The 24,718-nt window shown below is 36.6% G+C and overlaps 1 protein-coding gene across 2 annotated transcripts in view; it reads right to left on the reverse strand.

Annotated features, from left to right (window-relative positions):
- KLHL1 (kelch like family member 1) overlaps positions 1-24,718 on the reverse strand; it is a 361,548-nt gene that overhangs the window by 147,446 nt on the left and 189,384 nt on the right. The gene's annotated exons all lie outside the window — the stretch shown is intronic.

The following is a 24,718-nucleotide window of genomic DNA, read 5'->3' on the forward strand; positions in this document are numbered from 1 at the left end:
CCTGACTCTATTCTTAGCTTCTTTACTGCAGCCCCTATAATAATGATAGAATCTGTCTAAAACATAAAATGTATGCCATTACTCTGAAGTTTTGCTTGGTTTCGTTTGGTCTGCTTTTGTTTTTTGGTTCAAATCTCTTGGTTAACCACACTAGTTTTTTCTGGTCTGACCTCCTTCTGTTCTGAGCCTACACGGCTTCACCTTATTTGTGTTCCAGTCACAAAAATTACTTACTCTTCTTTCAATTTCCATCCTGATTGACATGTCCTCCCTCTCTCCCTCTATCGCTTTAAAATGACTTTCATCCATGTTGTTTTCCTAATTTCTGTCATTTTCAAGACTCAATTCCAAATCTATTGCTACATATGGGCTTCTCGAGCCCTCTGTCTGCTGGCATTTGATCTGGCTGCCCCATCCATCATGCCTCTGCAGTGCGTGGTATTTGTATCTGAGACAGCAGTTACCAAACTGTGGCCTAATTTTCAGTGTACTTAGGGGGTCTCATCACAAACTGGAAGCTCCTTGAGACAAACACCTTGACAATTAACCTTGTATATCTAGATCCTGGAACGTAGCAGGTGAACAGTATATATTTATTGAATTGCTGTGTTGATGATCTTTGTAGAGAAGAATAAAATCTTGGAATTAGTACAGAACAGTGCAGTTTTTTTCAAACACATTTTTAAAACGACTTGTCAAAAACTTTATATTTTAGCAGACAGGCTTCAGGGGCTGATGTATGGTTAGGGAAGACAGATCTGACTGGTTGCCTCTTCTGTTCCACCTTCCTCTGTGTCTCAACTCCAACAAAGATATAAGTAAGGATTCTCAAATCACAGTTTTGGTAGAAATCTCAATACATGCCTATTATAGAAAAAAATATAAAAGAGATGGGACTAGATCTCTTCCCCAAAAGGCATTATGATTATCCTAAAGCTGAGTAGGAGATTCAGCAAGTGCCCATTACCGTGTATGTCAGAGCAAATCCAAACACATTTTCTAAGTCAGACCTAACCTATATTAAGAGTATATCCTTGGAACTGAATCAAAGGCTTGAAATGCCTTCAGCTGTCACAAAAGCATGTCAACTTTTACTTTCATTCAGGTCATTTTTCATATTTATGTACATTTAATTGACATCACAGAATAGCTGATTTCCTGCAAATTTTTGTCCCCGGTGTTTCCTCTGTGCCTAATATAATACTATGTAAGTTATTGATGCCCAATAACTATCTACTGAAGTAACCAATAGAGTGTTCTGAGAAATAGTGCCACCAAGTTTCTCTAAAGAACTTGATAAAAAGTGAGATCAAGATGTCTTTGAAATCTTTGAAAGATGTTTTTGTCCATCTATTTTTCGAGTTATTGAAAAATCTATGCCTCTATTAAACTACACACAGAATTGTATAGCTAAACCAGCAGTATACAGTAAAGGGTGCCATAAAAAAGCAGTTCTATGAAACTCTTAGTGGTGTCTATCAAAGACATTGTTTAAGGCATATTTTGTTATATTTTACAGTGTCTCTTTATGATGACCCTTGGGAGAAATTTCCTACAGGTTTTAGTAGCAGGAATAATTGCACTTCTCCTGAGTAAATCGGTTTGCTTTTACTATGGATGTTGTAAATTATGAAATTGATCAGATTTCTCTTTTTATTTCGCCTTTAGAAAACTTAGAGTTAAATTGAAATCTATCTCATAGGAAGGCTATAGCCTTTTATAGTTTGATTTCTTTTTCAGATGCTCCAATAGGTGTCATTTAACATCACTACAGCAGAATTTTTTTCTTTTATTCCTGAATCTGATTTAGAGTATATTTTTATAATTATGTCTTTGCAAGGCATACTACATTTTTGGGAACAAGCCAGGTTTGAAAAAACTGCAATAAATAAACTGGACATTAAGAGCTAGTAGCAGATATTATTGGATCTGTCACACTGTATAGTATGTTGTTTATTATTTTTCCTTTACATATTTTAGAGTTCTGAAGTTCTCTTTGCTCTTTTTTTGTTTTCTCCATCAAGTCCCCTTTTCATGATACACTGCCTAATAGTTTCCTGGTATTTTGTTTTTTGTTTTTTTGTTTTTGTTTTTGTTTTTGTTTTTGCTTATTCTAGCTTCTGGTAATTGTTTTGATTTCATTATGTTCTATTCACTGAAGAAGAAAAGAATATAAATTCACACTAGTTTCCATACATTGCTTGTGCACCTTAGCTAACTCCTTGTCAGAGAAGATCAAGTAATGAAAGGCATCAAAATTCTTTGGCCTATTTACCTTTTGTGCAATAACTTTACGTTAAACTTATTCAATAATTCATTCTATATGGATTTACTGAACACATAACATATGGTCCCGGATAACTGTAGTAAGGAGAACAAAATGGATGTGCATCAAAAAGCATACCACACATGAGACACCTATAAAACATGCAGTGCTTAGAAAATGACTTGTCAAGCAGGTTTCTCAAATGGGCCTAGAATATAGCTAGGAATGTAAACTAGAAAATGGGAAATGGAAAGATATAGTATTACAACTAGAGGAAAGCATATAAACAAAGACATAATAGCAGGTAATATGGTATAAATTGCCATATTTGGAATGTCAATTTCATTGAGAATGAGAGAGAAATAATATTGAAAGTTTACTTTAGACCATATAATGGAATACACTTATTTTAAAGATTTGGCAGTCTCTCCATTAAATAGTAATATATACACACAACTTTTACACATAGATTGAAACATTTATTATAAAGAAGATTTTAGCACCAAACTTAAGTTGCCACTACATAAGACACAAATAATCTTAATTAATTAGAGCAAGACTTAATTTTAGTATCTACTTTTTCTACTTCATAATATTTATTTTTTTTTCAATGTTTTTATTTATTTTTGGGACAGAGAGAGACAGAGCATGAACGGGGGAGGGGCAGAGAGAGAGGGAGACACAGAATCGGAAACAGGCTCCAGGCTCCGAGCCATCAGCCCCGAGCCTGACGCGGGGCTCGAACTTACGGACCGCGAGATCGTGACCTGGCTGAAGTCGGACGCTTAACCGACTGCGCCACCCAGGCGCCCCATCTACTTCATAATATTTAAATAATTTGGCTAACTATAAAAATTATAATTTTTTTATTTTGAACAGAATTTCCTCACCATTTTTATTTAATTATTTCATGAATGTGACACAAATATTTTCTAATATTAATTTTCTTCTCTCCCTTAATTATATTATTGTCTTCCCTTAGCTTATTATTGGTTTTATATCAATAATTAGTAATTGATTTGAAGTTCCAGTAGAAATTAATTTTTTGACATAATTCTGAAAGTCAGTTAACAATTAATGGTAATATTAGGTCAAAATAATATAAGTAAATCTATTCAATTATCATATTTTAGTTATTGATGTAGTTAAAATTATGAGTATTAAATTGTAGTAAAATATTTTATTAATGTTCAAATAACTTTAACATAAACTTTAACATTGTTTACTTCATCAGCAGCTACTCCCAATGTAGTAGTACACTATATGCATGGTAAACTATTATGATTAACTCATAGAAACCACTGTTATGCACGTCTACTGAGTTAAAACTTATGTTTTACCATCTTGCACTTTGTGATCAGAGGTCAGTTAGAAGAACTTTCTTTTCTTTTATGAGTATTATTTGTTTTAATTTTTAAAAATTTTTAGAAAGAGAGAGAGTGCGCGCACTAGCCAGAGAGAGGGGCAGAAGGAGAGAGAGAATCTCAAGTAGGCTCCAAGCCCAGTGCTGAGTGGGCTGACGGGGGCTAGATCACACAACCCTGGGATCATGACCTGAGCCAAAATCAAGAGCTGGATGCTAAACTGACTGAGCCACCCAGGCACCCCACTTAGAAGAACCTCCTAATTGCTATTTTAAGCATTATATTGAAAAGGTTAATCCTTTGCCAGACCACCACAGAATCTCTGGCTTGGTTCCAAATCACCAGAGGCTATAGAATCCATTGTCCATCTAAAATGTTATTGGTTAAAAAGATGAATTATTAGCAGACTCAAACTATCAAAAATGGAAAACTGAAAGGTGAGCCTGAGAATTGGCTACATCCTCTGGCTGAGGCTTATTATACAGATATGAAATTGCAAATGTTTGGTCTAAATTCTGAATTGAAGCAGAAGTTACATGATGCACCACCAGACTGAGTAGGGTCTCCTCAAACTTCATATCCACTTGAAATCTCATGTGAGGTTTGGAAATAGGGTCATTGCAGATGTAAGTAGCTAAAGTTAAAATAAGGCCATACTGGATTAGAGTGGTCCCTAATCCAATTACTGGTATCCTAAAAGACAGAAACAGACATACAGTGAGAACACCACATAAAGACAGAGGTGATCCAGAGGGAAGAAGGCCATGTGAGGGTGGAGATAAAAGTCATGCTGTCACTAGCCAAGGAATCCCAAGGATTGCTAGGAACCACCAGAATTTGGAAAAGTCAAGGGTGAATTCTTCTCTTGAACTTTCAAGGAGAGTATGGATCTGCTGACATCTTTATTTCAGACTTTTAGCCTCGAGAGCTATAAGAGAATAAATTTCTGTTGTTTTAAGCTACTCAGCTTTCAATACTTTGTTAAGGCAGCCGCAGGAAAATAATAAATATCATAAGAGAAAGTAAAAAAAAAAAAGTTACATTAAAAACCCTTACATAAACCTAAGAAACTATTCCCAATCTTTTAAATTATAATTTCTAGGCTCTTTATTTTATAGATTGATGCCTTTAAGAAATAGCAGGTTTCCAATTACCTAAAAGATTGTCAGGGTCAGGAAAAAGTGTTCTACTATTAGGATCCAGATCTCTCTCTCTTGTTCTCTCTCCCTCTCCCTCTCCCTCTCCTTCTCCTTCTTCCTCTCCCTCTTTCCCTTTCTACTGCCTCTAGAATTTAAACCTTCTAGAAGTGCAGGGCGGGGAGACATATCTCTTCCAATTATCAAGGGCTTCTTACATCAGCTACCTTGAAGTTACTACACTGATATACTGGTGTCAAGACTAACCCTTTCAAGTTAAAACCTTGGCTTTTGATTACATTCCTTGCCTGAATTTTTAATTTTTAATCCCAGTGTCAAAGTTGCTCTCTGAACTCTTTGAATACTACGTTAGAGTTCAAAGGGAATAGAGACTCATTAAGAGATAAATAACACCTTGTTATTTTACAGGTGAGAATGTTGAGGCTGGAGGGGCTCATACACAGTCATTTCGTTAGTCACAATAGGTCTGGGATTAGGTACTCAGTCTCGTCCTATTATATTATCTGGGCTATCTGTCCTTTGACTAAGTTCTCCTTCTGCTTCTTCTTTGTTCATCTAGTTTAGATTTCCTGTCTTACTTTGAACTATGCAACACATGTGCACCTTGATTCTTAAATGCTCACCTGAACTTTGTTTCCACCTCTTTTTGATATATCTGAGTTCCATGATGTGGCATGGTGATTATGGAGAGTCACATGTTACTACTGACTTGGAGAGATGGTCAGGATTTAGATCCCAACCCTTGCTATCCACTGGTTGTGTGATTAAAAAGTTGGATTCATTGTGCGTAAATGGGATAAAAATGGTATCCACTGTATAGCATTGTTGTGAGGATTAAGAGTCAGGATTAAATTATGTTTACTTCTCTTAGAGAAGTAGCTGATACTTAGTGTTATATACGCATCAGCCATTACCATTCCATATCTGTGCCTACCCTTCACTTTAGCCTCCTATTGTTAGCTGTATTGTCTACATTCACATTTCTGTATCTTCACTGTTTTCTTTACTGATTATGTAGTCAACAAAATTTTATCGAGTGTTTTTTTTTTTCTCTGCCTAGTATATTCGCAATGCTAAAGAATACTAAGACTAAAAAATAAAAGTTCTGGCTCCTAAAGAACGTACTTTTTAATGAGAAGTAAAATATGATATTATAAGATATTTTATGACGATAGAGAAAAAATGGAGAATTTAATGGAGTCAAAATTATAAGAATACAAGCGAAGTAAATGAGGTCAAGGAGGAGTGTGAGTTAGGAAATATACACACCTTTCCTCTCTGGAATAGCAATTCCCAAGACAAGGAAATGTTTCTCATGGAATCACAGATTCACAGAGCATGAAAGACATGTTGCTGTCATGTGATCTAATTCTCATATCATTATCTAGCATGGAGAATTATTTTTTTAAAAAAATAATGTTTATTTTTGAGAAAGACAGAATATAAGCAGAAGAGGGGCAGAGAGAGAGGGAGACACAGAATCTGAAGTAGGCTCTAGGCTCCAAGCTGTCAGCACAAAGCCTGACATAGGGCTCAACACCATGAGTGAGATCATGACCTGAGCTGAAGTCGGACACTTAACCCATTGAACCACCCAGGTGCCCCCAGCAGATAATCTCAAATTGGAAACAATCTTTGAAGCTACTTAGTTTAATGTATAGTCTATGTACTTTTCTGTGCACTGTCCACCGAGTGAGGATTTTCAATGATTGGAAACACATTACCCTATAAGAAAGCCCATATCATTGCTGAATAGCTCTGGCAGAAAATTGCCCTCATTTAAACATTTTTTTTTTGTTAATGTTAATTTGTTTTTGAGAGACAGAGAGAGAGAGAAGGAGAGAGGGAAAGAGAGCATAAGTTGGGGAGGGGAAGAGAGAGAGGAAGACACAGAATCCAAGGCAGGCTCCAGGCTCTGAGCAGTCAGCACAGACCCCTACATGGGGCTCAAACCCATGAACCACGAGATCATGACCTAAGCTGAAGTCGGATGCTTAACCAACTGAGTCACCCAGGCGCCCCGGAAAATTGCCCTCATTTTGAAGTAAAAACTGCCTTCTTATAATATTCTTACATTAATTCCAAGGCAAATCTATTTTTTAGTCTATTGATCAGCATTTCAAATAGTGAGGATTATATTTTTCTCTCTTAAGACTTTTAAAGGCTACAGAACTATCATTGTTTAATCTTTCTAAGGGATCCTAATCTTCAAAACCAAGAAGCTATGCTAGAGCAGACCTACATTCTTTTCTTTATTCCTTCAGAAATGAGAACAAATAAAACGAAAATAAAAAACATTCTTACAGGGGGTGCCTGGGTGGCTCAGTTGGTTGAGCGTCTGACTTTGGTTCAGCTCATGATCTCATGACTAGTGGGTTCGGACCCTGCATCTGGCTCTGTGCTGACAGCTCAGAGCCTGGAGCCTGCTTTGGATTCTGTGTCTCCCTCTCTCTCTGCTCCTCCCCCACTCACACTCTGTCTGTCTCTCAAAATAAATAAACATTAAAAAATTTATAAATATATTCCTACAGACTCTGCATTGTTCATTTACATATAACTTTTTTAAACTTTCCCAAAGACATTTTCCAAATAAAGGCAACATAAATATTAAACAATCATTGCATAAAAATCTAATTTCAATCATATATATGTATATGTATAGGTAGATATATAATTTTTGTTATTCAAATAAAACAAGGAAAAGAAATATTCAAAGAGTTGTCAATGTATATAACTGACAGTGTTTTTCTTACCAATTTTGTCAGTGCTTTGGAAATGACTATGGGTGATGGGCATTGAGGAAGACACTTGTTGGGATGAGCACTGGGTGTTGTATGGAAACCAATTTGACAATAAATTCTATTTAAAAAATTATATATCAAATCCTTCCTTAATAATAGCAGTACGCATTAATGGCCACACCTGTATATGGATCCTCTTCTGAGTTTTCTTTAGCTACAGATAAACTATCAAGATCCAAATCTGCAAAACTACAGGGAATGGTTGCATTTTCATTATTAATTATTTTCCCTTTATTAAGTGTGGTTACTTAACTGGTTGTAACTACCCCCCCCAAATATTAGAGTATCAATGTTAAATAGAAGCCTTTTATAATAATTCTAAAATTGTATCCATTATCAGAAATGATTTCTGATGGTCATCTTTCAAGATTATTGTATCAGACAAAAGATAGTTTCATTATTTTAAATTCCTTAAAAAATATATGAGTCTATGACTGGAAGTCTTTTCTGAAAAAATATTGCTAAAGAGTTAAGATAACTTGGAAATTATAGTGGAAAAAGCGATAATTATTCAACAGGAAGGACTGGATAACAACCTTTTCTAATACTCTCTAGTCAAGATTTCTCAGGAAAAGTCACTTAATTATTCTAAGATACCATCTTCTCACCTCGAAAATGGGCTCTGTAAAAACACCTAGCCTATAAACCTTTTCTAATTTGCTTTCTAGCACATTGATATTAGAAGGAAATAATTCCTAAACTTTACAATGTTATACAAACGAAATGCAAGTATCTTCATGGGATTCTTTAACCCTTGTAATAATTTGGTTTGCTTTTGATACTGGAGATAATTATTCAAACTTAAATATGTGATATATTATCTACTAATATGTAGGGAAAGGGAGAAGGGAGCATATACAAATCACTTATAAACATCACTACCAGGAATAGCCCAGGCAGCTAAACAGTTCTACTTCCTTTTTTTTTTTTTTTTTGGTTTAATGGAAAAGTAATTGTTCCAAAACATATTAATTACTTTGCAAATTGTGAAACACTGTCATTATGTATGCATAAATTATTAGAGTAGTAGTATTGATTTTTGTAACTTAATATTAGGTACATATACTCCTTGGTAGAGCCCAAACCTATCTTTCCCCCTCCCTTCATAAATTGCTTTCCATTAGTATTTGCCAAGTTTCCTTTGGGTGTCTTATAGAAATCACTGAGAAAGGTAGCAGATGAAAAAAAAAAAGAGGAACATGAAAATCTCTGCACAATCTTTATAAGAGGCACATATTTGTGCCAGCCCACGGGAGAAATGGTAATATTGCCAATTAAATCTGGAGGTAACAGCATACCTATGAATTCAAAGCTGTTTCTTTTCACTGTAGCAAAATGTCCAGAACACCTGATCACATAAACTTTTTCTTAAAGGAGTTACAATGCCTCATAAAAACATTAAAATAATGATCCTCTACAACTTTTCTAGAAAAACAGAATTTTAACATAAGATAGTATTTCTGTCTTCCTTGCAAGGACATCTTGCAGAAAATTGGCTGTACAAATCTTCTTTGGTGCATAAAAATGTGTATTTTATCAGGTAGTGCTCATTCTGTGCTTACAGAAAATTGAAAGAAAGTTTATCCCTTATCTTAACAGAAAACAATTTTTTTCAGGACCAAAAAAGGATTGTTTTGTCAACCTGTATTTATATAGTCTTTTGTTCTTACGCGTGTAAACATAAATGATGCATCAGGAAAGACTGTTATATGCATAATCTAAAATAGCCTGACAGTTGGGGTAAAAAGTATGTGTAGAACAAAACGGAAGAGTGAGTATGGAAGTTGCTTACATAACCACATTGATTAGTTTGCAGTTAAGAACAGCATTAACATTCTGGAACAAAGAATACATTACAATTTTGCAATCTTAAGGTTTAAATGGTCTCTACAGAAGCATGTAAAATTTTAATTATAATTGTGCATGCATTTATTGCTTAATAAAAGGATTTAGACTATTTCCCTTCTGGGGTGGACTAATTTACTAGCTGCTTTAAACCAATGTTAAAAATTACAGAATAGTATATTCTCTTATATTTAACATCTATAAAAAATTTTTAAACAACAGACATAATCGTAATCATTGTCAAAAAATCAAGTAAAAATCAAAAGCAAGCTATAAAAATTCTTCCCAAGAAAACTGTAAAATGGAAATTAACAAAAGAGAATATTTTATGTAAAAACAATTGGAAGAAAGAGGATAATCCCTTTAGTAGTTATGTAAATGTATAATAATTTTTCCTCCAGTTTGCCAAATAATAATTTAGTGCATGCCATTAATTTATCTCTCAGCATATAAAATAGCCATTAGCTACATTACAACATATATGTTTACATACAATGCATTACATATGAAAGCTGGTGCCAAACTAAGTCCATGGAATATTATTATATTTTATAAATAAAATGTAGTAAAAAGAGACAAGTATTTTACTCTGAAAAGTTAGATGTTCATACTTCTCATAGGCTATATACATCGGCATCCCAGAGTTTCTATATGAAGTAACTATTCATTATTTCTAAAACAAAAGCTAAATATACATTTTTACATTTGATAAAGCTATTAAATAATCTTTTTTTCTGTCTATTTAAAGTAAAAAGAATGATAAACTTGTATATTTGTTTCCTCTTGCTCCTGGAACAAATAACCACAAATGTTGCGGCTTAAAGAAACACCCATTTATGACTTTATGATCTCACAATTCTGTAGTCCAGGCAAGGTGTGGCTCTGTTGGTGTGCTATTTCAGATTTCACAAAGCCAAAATTAAAATGTTGGCAAGGCTCCTTCACTTTCGGTCTTTGAGAGTGAATCTGTTTGAAGCGCATTCATAGAATTCAGTTCTATGTGGTTGTGGGACAGAGATCCCCATTGCCTTCTTGGCTGTTGCCTGAAGGTCATTCTCAGCTTCCTGCATTACTGAGCATGTCCCTTCCTCCATCTTTAAATACAGCAAAAGCAGGCTGAATCCCTACATTTCAAATCTCTCCTGCCTCTCCTTCTGCTTCATGTCTCTTCTTCCTTATTCTGCCACATCTCTGTGACTGACTCTTCTGGCTTCCTCTTCTACATTTAGGCACTCATGCCATTATGCTTGAATAATCCTAGATAATCACTCTATATTGAACTCAATTAGTTACCTCAATTCCATCTGCAAAGTATCTTCACAGCAATACCTGGATTAGTATTTGATTAAATAACCAGGGAATTTTTACAAAGAGAGGAATCCAACAAAGGGGCTCTAAAAAAGTAGGAAAGCGGCTCCTGGCTATTGCTCATGGTCCTTTGGTGATGGTCCCCTCACACACCGAGGTGTATCGGATGGAGCTCTAGGTTAGCCTTCGGCGAGTGCCAGGCAAAAACAGACTTCTGGCAATTCAGTGGATATTCAGGCTTATGGTTTAGTGAAAAAGTGTGGACAGCCCTTTCAAATGGCTTCATCTAGTAGCCTCATGAAAACTTTGAGACTGAGTCTGCTGTCAAAATAAAGGAGGTAATCTTATTAAACTTAGTGAGGCTAAGTATTCCCAGTGAGCTGTCAGAGACCAGGCCCATGCATGATCCAGGAGGTCTCTATACTTGAGTTCCCATTGAGCCAGTGGAGACAGTGGCTTCTCTGCAGCTATGCCTAAGAGGTAGGTGGGCACTCCTGAGACCAACTCATGAAGACGCAAGACTCTAGCCAGGCCAGGTGTCACCCTGCCCTGTATGTACTATTTCCACTTCACTAGAGGAGACTCATGAGCTTCCTGTATCAGACAAATTGAGTCCTCTGTTAAGATCTATGACATGACTGGGATTTCTGGTAGTAAAACTACTTCACAACTATGAGTCATTTGCTCACTATCTGCTGAGCTTCTCTGATGGCTCTTTCCAATTAAGTTCTACTGAGATGGAATGAGGTGTGGCTACCATCCAACCTGAGAGATCTGTCCCTTGAAGATTGTGAGAAAAGACCTGTGGCACAATGACCAGAGCCTCATGGGGTACAGGTGGCTATCCAGGCCACCACAGCAAATGTGCCATGTTAGTTTCACTGAATCATGGGCTATGGCTAATGGTCTGGTTGTATGGTAAGGTCAGTGACAAGCCTCAGACTGGCATATAGAACAGGCCTTCTCACCTCTCTGTGGGGACCAGAGATTTAGATACAATTGTATCTTTTTGTTAACCATGTAGATGCTCACCAGAAAGTTTCTTACATAGAAAAAAGAGAACATAACCAATGGGCAGGCCATATTTGTCATCTAAACATAGAGAATGAATTATTTTTTTCCCCAGAACAAACAGATGTGCTGGGATCTATGGAGGATATCGCATGGAAATTCAGACAACATCCCAAACTGAGCCTATGGACTGCCTCTTCTGTCAGAAGCTGCCAGAACAGCATGGAAAAGCTGAATCACCTACCAGACTCTGGCCAAGAGTAATAATTCTACTCAGGGACAGATTCTTTGAGCCAATGGGCCAGGAAGATCTTTTCAGGAAGAATGTTGGGTCTGTCACCCCATATGGAGGAGGTTCTACTGGATCTTGAATGTAGTGTGAAACTTTATCCAGGTTTGGTCTGGTCATTCCTGCCTGTACATTCCACTGACTTAGGCCACACTATGTGGGCCTTATAAGATAATATTTATTTCTCATTTGGGTTTCCTAAATACATTGCATCTAATACCAGCCCTGAAATTTGCAGCCCAACTTATACCCCAGTAGGCCTAATCACAGGGCATATGATATACTCAAGATGCTGGGTATCATTCACAAGCCACAGGGGAGGTTAAGTGTTTTAATGGAAAATAGCAGTAAAGTATAAAGGGCTGATGGGAAGGAACAAGAAAACCCCAGCCTGGACCATGAATTTCAGGTGAGTAGTCTGGAGCAATGCAGTAACTATATAAAATAGTACTTCCCATTTGCCCTGCATGTTTGACCAGGCTGTCTGTCCCCTTATTTCAATTGTACACCCCATTTTTACAGCTATTGACTCCTTGGACTTTATGGGGGACTCTGCAAAAGTCTTCCATCCTCTTTAGCGTCTTTACAAAAATTCAAATAGATGGGCAATCAGGATGGCTATTAAAATGCGAGAGATAGAGACAGTAATCTCCTTTTCCATTTTCCCTTCAGGTGTAGAGCTTGAAGTTTTACCTATAGAAACCTTGAAAAGAATGGCTATCAACTTGAGATCTCTAGTTCAAACATTGTTCCTTACGGTGGCCCTGCTACTGTGTTCTTGGTAACCCCAAGGGATGGATATCAGCATATAAAATAGATTTGTCTTTTCTTCCTAAGAAGATCTTAGCCAGAAGACATGGGTTGACTACCTTTAGGCTTGGATCAAATGTGGTATTCCTGATCATGGACAGGATAGACTGTTCATTTTACTGTTGATGTGGAGGATTCCCTCCAGTTCTGAACTGATAGTATATGAGTACCTTCAGCTTGAGTGCTACATATAAGAATGGAAGGGGGGAGGGTCTCAATTCTCTTCTCTTTCTCCTATGGGTACCCCATGTGACTTCCATCTCGCTGAATTTACAGAGACACCTGTTCCAGGCAGTGGCCACTGCTCTGAATTTGAGTGGCTATTGAGTATATGACAACATCTTGATCCTACAGATAAACATTTGATTGTTGTTCCATTACATACAAGTGGATATTTGTCTATGGATCTTTCTGGTATCTCAAGTGCCACAACCTTATTTATCTTGACTCAAAGCATTGCTGCAAACTGAACTCTGGCATAGCAGTAGTGAAATGTGTCTCTAAAATTCCACAAATTCCTGTGACAGGTGGGAGTAACCAGAACATCTGAAACAAAGCACACATCCACCATCAAGGCTGTTTTTGTTTTGTTTTTGTTTTTTCCCTTAACATAGCAGATTTTCCTCCCTATACTCATCCTTACCCTATTGTGTTTTTGCTAACATCTCATGTATATGGATAAATGAAACTAATAAAGTAAAAGAGTCAATTACAAAGTCCATAGGGCTTCTGGCTATCTAGAATAGATCCTAAGGGATGTGGCACACCTTTTCCTTGGTAATAGTTGGGAATCATGGCTACATTCACTCTTCCAATCTTCCAATAAGGACACCTTACTGTCCTACTTGGGGTGATTTTGATTATGCCCCTTGTTGTTTGTTATCTTAGATTAACCAGCTCTGGTCACAGCCTCTCAGTTTTGGCTCATTCAAGCCCATGATGGGTAGCCCATGCTTCTTGCTCAGGCCCTCAAGGACCAAGAGATGGAATTGAGGAGTCCAGCTCCAGGAACAAATCCCATATGTGATTTTTCAGGCCCAATCATAGGCAATGGCAAGGCTTTGGCTGGCAGGACTCATAAAGGAAAACTTCCCTTCCATACCAGACTTGTTACACAGCTAAGGCATTACAGTTTCTGAAGAAAGTTGTAGTCAAGACTCACATCCCCAAGGCCGGCCATGCTCATACAGGTATCTGCATTCATAGCTTAGGCTCCCCCATTAAGAGGTCTCCTGATCAGGAGACTCAGCTGAGGCACTTCAATCTACCTTGACTCTGTACCTTTGCACTCCTAGCCCTTTCCCCTCACTTTCTCCTCTACTCAGTACTCCATAAATTAGCAGGAGTCTTCTGCTAGAGGCATCTTGGCAGTGGAACAGATTCTCTTGTCTGTGCCAATTCACCTGACCCTTACCCAGTGCCATTCTTTATGGAAAAAAATGTTTTTTGGGGGGAGAAAGCACAAGGTTTTACCTCTTGTTTTCACTGTCAGAGGATATGAATAAAGGCTCAACTATTCTCAGTTTGGAATAATTTGACATCTGGTTGCTTGACATATATAGGTTTTCCACCAATCTAATATTTTTTAAATTAGTATTTAGTATCTTTATTTTGTTTTGATTCCCTCTAGTTTCCATGTATTAGGACACTAGCCATAAATGCAACTCTTAATCCTGTGACTACTCTTATAATAGGTCTTATAATAGCATCCCAAGGCAGGGGGGAAGGGAAGTGAGGCGTAAGAGGTCTGGTAGGAGTGGGATCAGGCAAGGCATTATGGTAGTGGTAAGTTCTCCTCATATGATTCCCCATGATTCCATTTGCTGTTACTCGAAAAAGACTGACTTAAAATGTCTTGTTAAAATTATATATATATATATAATACAATTTATATAAAAAGTTATATAGTGTTTGGGGTTCTTGGGTGGCTCAGTCAGTTAATTGTCAGATTCTTGATTTTGTCTCAGGTCATGATCTCACAGTGGTTTGTGAGTTAGAGTGCCTCTTCCGGCTCTGTGCTGACAGCACAGAGACTTCTCAGGATTCTTTATCCATCTCTCTCTCTGCTACTCCCCTGCTTGTGCACATACTCTCTCTCTCTCTCTCTCTCTCTCACTCTCTCTCAAAAATAAATAAACATTAAAAAAGTTATATAGTTTTCTATCAAGCATTTTTTATATCAAAGACCATATTTTATCCACTTGATATGCCCTAAAGCTGTTAATACACAATGGTAAATTTAAATATTTACTGTAGCTTTACTGTTATCACAGATTTAAAAATTATTTGCAACATGACTGGTCATATTACAAGTTTGGAGCTATGTGTAATGCTTTTAGTTGAATTGCCATCTGTATGTATTACCATCAATGTTCTAGTAATTTTTATGGGATTCCACTAAATTCATAGTAATATCTGGATTGACTATAAAATAAAGCAAAAAAATATATATTTAGAGAAATATTTTGATATAGGTGTCTCTAACACTAGATAATGAGAGAGAGAGAAATTGTAACTTATCATAGGCTAGTAAATAAAGTATGAAACATATAGATTATAATATCTAATGTCTACATATGAATAAATTAAACTAATGAGGGTTAAAGTGAGGTGTGGAAGGTCCTACAGTTGTAAGTTGTAGATAGATGATAAAATCTTATTTCAAAGAAGAATGACTCATATAAGTGACAGGGAAAGAATGGGAACTTGTCAATTGAGATAAATATAGGGAGAGGCAAGCCTGAAAATCCTGAACCCTAATTTTTCTGAACCCTTCCCCTCTAGATTGCAGAACAGTCCCTTCTCTTTTGCTACACAAACAGAAAAAAATAATAAATAAAAACCTTAGCAAATATAACCAAAAAACAGTAATGCCAAAGGTGCTTGGTTTATCTCAATTTCTTTCCTCACCAACTATCATTGCCTCTAGGTTAAAAACCAGAGTCAAGTCTTGGTACCATTTGGGTAGAGAAGTAAAAACTCTGATGCAGGAAGAAGTAACATCCACAGCAAAGCAATTACAGGATCTGGTTAAGGGTATGAAAAAAGCAGGAAGGAATATGTTTTGGAATTGATCTTGGTATGAAGCCAACATGGAGGAATGTAGGAATAAAGACTATTTATGTGGGCCACTCACTCATTATTTGGGATTCAACATACTGGCTAAGAGTTGATTTTAGTAGTGAAAATGGAAGCTACCCTGAAGTCTGTATATGATTATGCCCTACTGTAAATAAATTGGTGATGCTAGAACTGTATTAGCATATTATTGAGGAAGAAAACAGAAATCAAAGGAGGTGGAAATATTAAAATGGATTATGTGAAAGAACAGAAAATCCCTTCATTTTATACTCTTATGCCCTCTTGGGAGGGCCCAAAGAATAATGCTGAAGAGGGAACCATAATGTTAAGAAGGCTGGAGTTAGGAGTGGGAGGCCCTATCATCTTCCTGGAGCTTAGTGCCACTGGAATTACTGATACTCCAGCATGGAAGAATCTAGATGGCAGCAGTTAATTATCAGAAGCAAGATGGATATAATAAAAATAAAGAGTAGGAAGACCTGAATGGCATAGTTTTCTTTGATCCATGAGAATCTATGGAATTGATCTTCAAGTATGTTGAGGTTAGATGGATGGCTTTTCACTCAGGATGTTGCTTCATTTGGGGAGTTAGAAAACTTGATAGCTGGTGATATGAAAGTGGATATTATCCACTGTAATGACAAATGCTAGTCCATACAATTTCTAGATCAAAACAATTCCACAGATTCAGAATCTACTAATTTAAGGGGGAAATGAGAGCGCTTGAGAAGCATACCACAACCAGCATATACAAAGAATTTCCCTCTGATCCTTCCCCCGATGGATCTGCAGCCTTTGCTAGTATAGATGAGCACTGAGAAAAAGAAACGGGATACATTTGAGGACTGATAAGAGATTTGTGGTGACACTGAAATGCCATAATGTTTTTTTTGGGTATAGTGGGGCCTATAGAGGCTGCATGCAAATGAAATTTTGCCTCGGTGTGGGTACAATGGTTCTATAGACCTTTCCTGTGATTATCTTCTTAGATATAAATGTGTAATTAAGATATGCTAACAGCTGGCAGAGCTCTCTTATTGATTCCCTGATGTGTTAGAAGACTGGTTCTCAAGTTTTTGCATGTATCAGAATGTCCTGGAAGCAGGGCTGGCTACATGATTTGTGAGGCACAATGCAAAGTGAATGCAGAGTCTCTTTTTCAAGGAGCATGAAAAAATGATGTTAAAGGTACATAGAAAGCTTTTTCTTTTCTTCCACTCCATCCCTTTTGATTTGTCTTGGTGCTTTTTATTTGCTATTTAATGTCAGTCTAAATAAAGAAAAGTTAACATTTTAAACTACTAGGGTGAATTTTACTCTACATCTTTATGTTGTATAATGCTAGATTTAAATGTTAATAGTAGAGAATTGAAGTCATATGCAGAAGCACCAAAATTACATAATTTGCACTTTGTATCTAATCTTCAAAGAGTGCCTAGTGTTGGCCAGAAGGAAGGAAACATAAATCAGATTCAGGAACGATTGGAAGGAGGAGGAGTGCATCCCCTCAGGCCTGGCACCAGGCCTAGGTAGCGCTCCCTGGTATGGCACAACCCTCCTGTATATAATGCCAAGGGGTATTATCACCCAGCTAACTGGTTCGAGAAATACTTTCTTCTCAATTCTCATCATCAGGAAAGAACAAAAGAAGTTTGTTACTCCGTAACATAGGTGGCAGTACATTTTCATAATCACAGGACTCCTGTTATAATAGAACTATTTTCTGTCATAATAGAGTCTACAAAACCTTACCTATCCTGACATTCCAAAAAGCATCATCACAGGTGGCCACTTTATTGATGATATCAGCGCCCTAATTGGGGTTAGTGGCTAGTAAGTGAAACGTATTTTGGATAACCTAGTAAGACTCATGCATCCTGGAAGGCAAGTGCTAAATCCCATGAGGTTTCAAGGATCTGCTTCATCTGTGGACTTTACAATAATCTTATAGTATAGAGTAGCAGGAGAACTTCTCTAGATAGCAAGTCATTGTCCTTCACTCATCTAACCAGTGAAAATAAGGCACAAAATGTATTAAGTTCCTCTGAATATTTTTAAAATTTATTTATTTACTTTGAAAGAGACGGAAATAGCACAAGTAGGGGAGGGTCAGAGAGAGAGGGAGACAGGGAATCCCAAGCATGCTCTGTGCTGCCAGCACAGAACCCAATGCAAGGCTCAAACCCATGAACCATGAAATCATGACCTGAGCCAAAGTCAAGTGCCTGACATTTAACCAACTGAGCCACTCAGATGCCCCATGTTCCTCTGAATTTTATAAAGCACATAGGAATACGATTCAAATCTATATGTTGGTTGGTTCAGCAGGCTATCAGTTTCTAATGGGGCTAGTGTTTGTAAGGCCCAGTTATTCTGTAAGCTTTCCTCCATTTATACAATGCGACTAGACATTATTTTGCTCTGGAAGTAGCCATGGTGGGTAAGAAGTTGGGAAGAGAATCTATCAAGTCTCAGTGGTAAAATTATGGTTTGAACTTCTCAGTACTACCCTCTGCAATCAAGAATTGTTCTCTGTTTGAGCAAACAGCTCCTGGAACACTGTTGGGCTCAAGTGATGATTGAGGATCTTACCATGGAACATCCAGGGACTACGAAAATTGTTTTGGTATTATTAAATCCATTTGATAATAATGAGAAGTAATCATGAAACAATCCATTGTACAGTGCAATTTCACAATGGAAGCATTGCATTTAAACCAGGCTTGAGCAGGTCTAAAAGGCACTAATAAGTGAATGCCTGTTCCTCAACTAGTATGTATGGTCCCAAGGTTTTTTTTACAATAAACTTATGGAAAATGAAACAATTCAGTCCTAGTTTAGAAAAGGGATGGCATGGTATATCAGGGCTAGCCAGGACAGTGATGAAAGTATATTTTTTAATGGGCAAATCTGTGAACATTTCACTTAGATGCCTACTTTGTTGGAAGAGAGAAATAGTCTAAGTCACACATAAACTTCTGAGCACGAGCAGAAGTTGACTGGCTATTGAGAAGCCTGAAAGGAACAACAGAGAAAGATCAGTGACAAGGAGATCTGGAGTACCCTTATGTCAACAGATATACTCAAGTGATCATAAAGTAAAAATCTTTCTTAAGTGCCCAGCAATAGCATTCATTACAGAGGAGGCTCTCAATGATCAGGTACCCAGTATAACTTCTACCATGGACATCAGCTATATTATTTTCTATGCCATCTCAGTGTTACACTGGGCCCACAAAAAGATGACCATGGTAGCAAGCATAGAAGTTATATATGGGTATGAAAATATGAACTCCCCTTCAACAAAGCTGATCTAATTATATTATTGATAATTCCTAATATGGCACAATTCTTTGAAGAAGACAAGCTAGCCATCTGGTGGAAGAGTGGATTATTTTCTGGAATAGATACATACTCTGGACATAGGTTTACATCTTTGGCTTCTCAGCACGAATCTCTTAGAGAATTCCTGATCCAATGATACAGTGTGACTGGCAAAATTATGACTGACAAAATTTCCTTGAGAAAAGAAACCTATTTTATGACAAAGGCAGTACAAAAAAGGACTCCGGAACATGACATTCATTGGTCTTACCATATCACCCATGAAAAAATGCATGTCATTAGAAAATGTCAAGGGTAATATAAATAATATTATATAAATAATGTAACATACATAAAATAAATGTAACTAGTATTTATTTTACTATGACAGGTACTTTACTCATACTATCTTATTTGGTGTTATTTTCTGTGTATAAGTAATGAGGCTCATAGAGATTAGGAGACTTATCCAAGGATACAAACCTTGATAAGTGGTTAATTTAAACCTAGAATTATGTATCTTCGAACCATTCCTCCTTGTACTTAACTTTGTTCGGGATGGGATTATATTATCAAGAATTAGGGTAGGTAGATAAATTTCCAGGAATGAGTTAGCTAATAAACATAATAATGAAGAGTTATAGAAAAATTGAAAAACAAAAACATGTATGAGATGCTTGGGGGACGATGACAATCCTGGTCAAGGGTAAACAGATGGCATATCTGGGGAGAGCAAAAGAATAAAGGTAGACTAAGCAGAGCGGGATTAGGTGCAAGAGGCTGAATGTCAACCTAAATTTTAACATCAATTTACAGTCTGGTTGACAAATATATTGGTGAACCTTCGGCAGAAATTAATGTGGTCAAGAAAGACTTAACATCTATTAATGTACAAAGAGTTTTTACAAGATTCATTGCTTTTGAAATAATAAGGTATAATATATGGATACTATTTAGCAGAAATGTAGAAATATAAGTTCATGAAAAGTTAGGTTTTGGGCAGATTGGATCTGGAGTCATTTTAATTGGTAGAGAGTCAAAGAACTTGTATAGTTTGGCCAACATTGCTGATTTAAGGAAAAGGAAGAAAGGGAGATATTCATGAAACAGAGAAAGCAAGCAAAAGAAAACTTTAAGACAGTTGAATTCATACACTGAAAAATACAGAAATTTGAAGGAGAATGAAAACAGAACAAGCCCATTGATTTTCCATTAGTATCCTTAAAGATCACTTTCAGAGGTGCCTGGGTGGCTCAGTTAGGTAAGCATTCAGGTCATGATCTCACAGTTCCTGAGTTCAAGCCTTGCATTGGGCTCTGTGCAGACAGATCAGAGCCTGGTGCCTGCTTTGGTTTCTATGTCTCCCTCTCTCTCTGCCCCTCCTCTACTCTCTTTCTCCTTCTCTCTTTCTATCTCTTATTAATAAACATTAAAAAAAAAGGACTTTCAGCCAAGTGGTGGGTGTAAAAGCTTGATTGTAAGAATTCAGAGTCTGGATAATCAATTTAGTACTAACAGAAGCAGAAGACTATTTGGAGAACTACAGTGCTGGAAAGAAAAAGTTTGATACCATAGTTTTACAGCATAAGACTCATCTACTTGACTAAATCCTTGATAATTGTCTCAAACCTGGAACAAGCTAGGTGTTTAACATTTTTTTTGTTATGTTTCTTTTCTTTCTTCTTTCTTTCTTTCTTTCTTTCTTTCTTCTTCTTCTTCTCCTTTTTTTTTTTTTTTAATAAAAACATGTTTGGACTCTCTTACAAAGTAGAGGGAGGAGCCTGTTGAGAAACTGAATACAATCATAAGAGAACTCAGAATTTAAATAAGGGTAAGGAAAAGGCAGAAGCAAATGAGATCATTAAAAAAGATAATTCCTATAAAGAAGAATGATTGTGATCACTTTAACCAAAAGTTCAAAAAATGAACTTGTCAGTATATTAAAATGAATCTTTGGATTTTAGTCCTGAGATTTTATTATTGGATATATGTAGAATTCCAAAGGATAGAGAGTAAATAAAAATGAAAGTACACAGACCATGAGAGAAATAAAATGGATAGAGCAGCTAAATCCAAGAAACACAGTATTAAAGAAAATACAGATTGAAACATTCAACTGAACCATAGTGGATTTGTATCAATGATCATGACATTATTTCTTAAATTTCTCATGCACATTTAAAGGAATGCTTACTAATATCTGTGATGAGCACTCAGTGATGTATGGAAGCATTGAATCACTATACTATATGCCTGAAACTAATATTCCACTCTATGTTAACTAACTGGAATTTAAATAAAAACTTAAAAAAAAAAGAATGCTTACTGTATGCCCTCTATATTTAAGGAGGCAAACTGGAAATTATTTGGAAATATCACTTTTAGTTTAGTTTTTATAAAGCAAATATAACTGCTATGAGGTTTTATATTGATATGTAAAACAGATATTTTTTTTATTTTTAAATTGAACACTAAAAAGAGACTCTATAAAAGATTTATGACAATAATTCTACATTCATTATTTCATGAGAAAAATTCATTAAGGTTAGAGGTTGAAACTTTGCTGAGGTCGAGAAATATGAAAGCAGAAAAATCCCTTACAAAGTTACCTCGTTTAAATTTTATGAGTCTCAACCAGGGCATTATTAGACAAAGCTGAAATAATCATTAGGAATGTTCTCACCTTAAGAATAATGGAATCTGAATATTAGAGGAATGTATATGTATTTCAGCTAGATTCCTGTCTTGCAAACCCCTCTTCAGTATCCTTAAGTCTCCAACATTCCTCATTCTTCCCATCAGAAGGAACTTTCTACCAATTGAAGGAATTGACACCAACCATTACAAAAAGCTTTAAATTGAATTCAGATCATTCTCCATGCATCTTATTCCTACCAGTCCTGGTACCATACAAGGACAGAACTCCATACAAAATTAAGTAGCTGTGAGTTTACACTTTGATTCTCAAAATTGCTCTAAAAAGTAGAAACCTCTTTGGCCATCCATGTTCACCTTTTGAGGAAACTAAGCACAGAGAGTAAAATATTCTAAGTTTACACAGCTTGTGTATGGTTGAGAAGGGCTGCACAGGGTTTTATTTCTAGCTCCAGGAACTCACACTTAATCTCTAAGTTATTTTGTCTCTCAGTATGGCTTAAATAAAATGCTGCTGAACTATATTGGATTTGTATCAATTATCATAATACAATTTATTTAACTTGGGGGGAAGACTTATCACCGATGGTTTGTAGTTACTCTGTTCTCTGTGATAGCTCCCATAGCTATAGTTTCTGCAATAATGAAATGCCTTCCTGAAATAACTAGAGAAAATAAAACTGACTACCTCATGGTTATCCAGAAGAAAGAAATTGAGAGAACAGTTAAAATTACTTTTCTTACATTCTTTCTATGTTGAGTAAATTCAGTTTGTTTCATACCTTTAAACCACATAAAACACACAAAAACAATATTTGGGTTCGTTTGGTTTCAAGTTTATATAATGTTCATCAGAAGACTCCAAGCAATGGCCTTGCCTAATACAGCAGAACGTGAATAGAATCTAAAGGTTGATTTTTCAAGTGTGGTGTGCAGATCATGTGCTTACTTGTAGTAACAGTGCTGATAATATGGGAGTGCTCTTTGATTTTCATAAATTTTCATCACTAACCTTTAATTTTTAACTCGGTTTTTAAAAATACATGTGAGGGGCGCCTGGGTGGCTCAGTCGATTAAGCGTCCGACTTCAACTCATGTCACCATCTCACGGTCCGTGAGTTGGAGCCCCGCATCGGGCTCTGGGCTGATGGCTCAGAGCCTGGAGCCTGCTTCAGATTCTGTGTCTCCCTCTCTCTCTGACCCTCCCCCATTCATGCTCTGTCTCTCTCTGTCTCAAAAATAAATAAACGTTAAAAAAATATTAAAAAAAATAAAAATACATGTGAAGGAGAACACCATGCACTGTAACTTGGGGGTGATCTTTTTTCTGTTTATGTTCTACATTGACCAAACGCTGGGCTGGGAAGCCTGGGTAGCTCAGTTGGCTAGGCATCCGACTTCGGCTCAGGTCATGATCTCAGGGTTCATGGGGTCGAGCCCCACATCAGGCTGTGTGCTGACAGCTCAGAACCTGGAGCCTGCTTCAGATTCTGTGTCTCCCTCTCTCTCTCTGCCCCTTCCCCACTCTGTCTGCCTCTCTTTTTCTCTCAAAAATAAATAAACATTAAAAAATAAATAAGTGAATAAATTGGCCAAATGCTGGGGCTGGTTAGATATCATATGTAGTTATTAATATTAAAAATTGGATATGACGATTTCTCCCTATCATTTGTTTTAAAACATTTATTGATTTTCATTCCGTCACAAGCCTTTATGTTGAAAAGTAACAAGCCTTTGATTTCAATTAGCCCAGCCTACCCAAAAGTATCAGATTCCTGCCGATTAACTCCTGTCATTTGAGATGATTGCAACTATGATGAACTTGGGATTTCCTGCTTTATATTCTTAAGATACTGAATATATTATTTAATATTCAACTTGGTGAGGTGGGTAGTATGATTATTCATTCCCTTTAATAGGTGAGAAAAGTGAGTCACAATAAGACTTCTTGCCTTCAACAGTTCTCCAAAGTGATTATATTAAAAAATGCAGGCATTCTGCTTACAAAGTCCATGTTCATTTTTTTTAATTTTTTTTAACGTTTCTTCATTTTTGAGATAGAGAGAGACAGAGCATGAATGGGGGAGGGTCAGAGAGAGGGAGACACAGAATCCAAAACAGGCTCCAGGCTCTGAGCTGTCAGCACAGAGCCCGACGCAGGGCTCGAACTCACGGACCGCGAGATCATGACCTGAGCCGAAGTCGGCTGCCCAACCGACTGAGCCACCCAGGCGCCCCAAAGTCCATGTTCTTAATCACATATCGGGTATCTCCTTGCCAAAATAATAGCTGATAAATAGTTAGGAGTAGAACACTGAAATAAATTTACCAAGTTTAACAAAGTTACGCTATCACAGCAACCCAGAGATTCATTTAACATGATTGTCACACTAATCAATTGATGTCCCCAAATCAACCCTGTGTACCAAAATCTCCCAAGGAACTAAAATAACTGGCATAAGAATTTTGATCAGCAAACTGACCTCACATAGTGAATTTTTAATAGGTAAATACACTATGTGTTTCCTTTCCTTCTTAACATCCCAGGAGAACTTCCCACTTATTAAGCAGTCACCAAGGTTTCACATGATTCACCTAATAAGTATTTAACAAGACTGGGCATTTTAATTATAGAAATGAAGCTATTTCTGTGACTCGCGATTCCTGGGGAAATTTTTATCAGCTAAAAATCATCAGAAGAGCCGCAATTCCTGTTTATTATTTTATTCAGTGGGTCAAGGAAAAGGAATTCACAAAGTAGATTGACAGGGACATTTGTGAGAAAAATCTTATTTTATTTTATTTTA

Source organism: Lynx rufus, unplaced genomic scaffold (genome assembly GCF_022079265.1).
Source record: "Lynx rufus isolate CCGP_SWC_20201006 ecotype Redwood Valley unplaced genomic scaffold, mLynRuf1.p SCAF_1, whole genome shotgun sequence".
In the NCBI taxonomy this organism is placed as follows: Eukaryota; Metazoa; Chordata; class Mammalia; order Carnivora; family Felidae; genus Lynx; species Lynx rufus.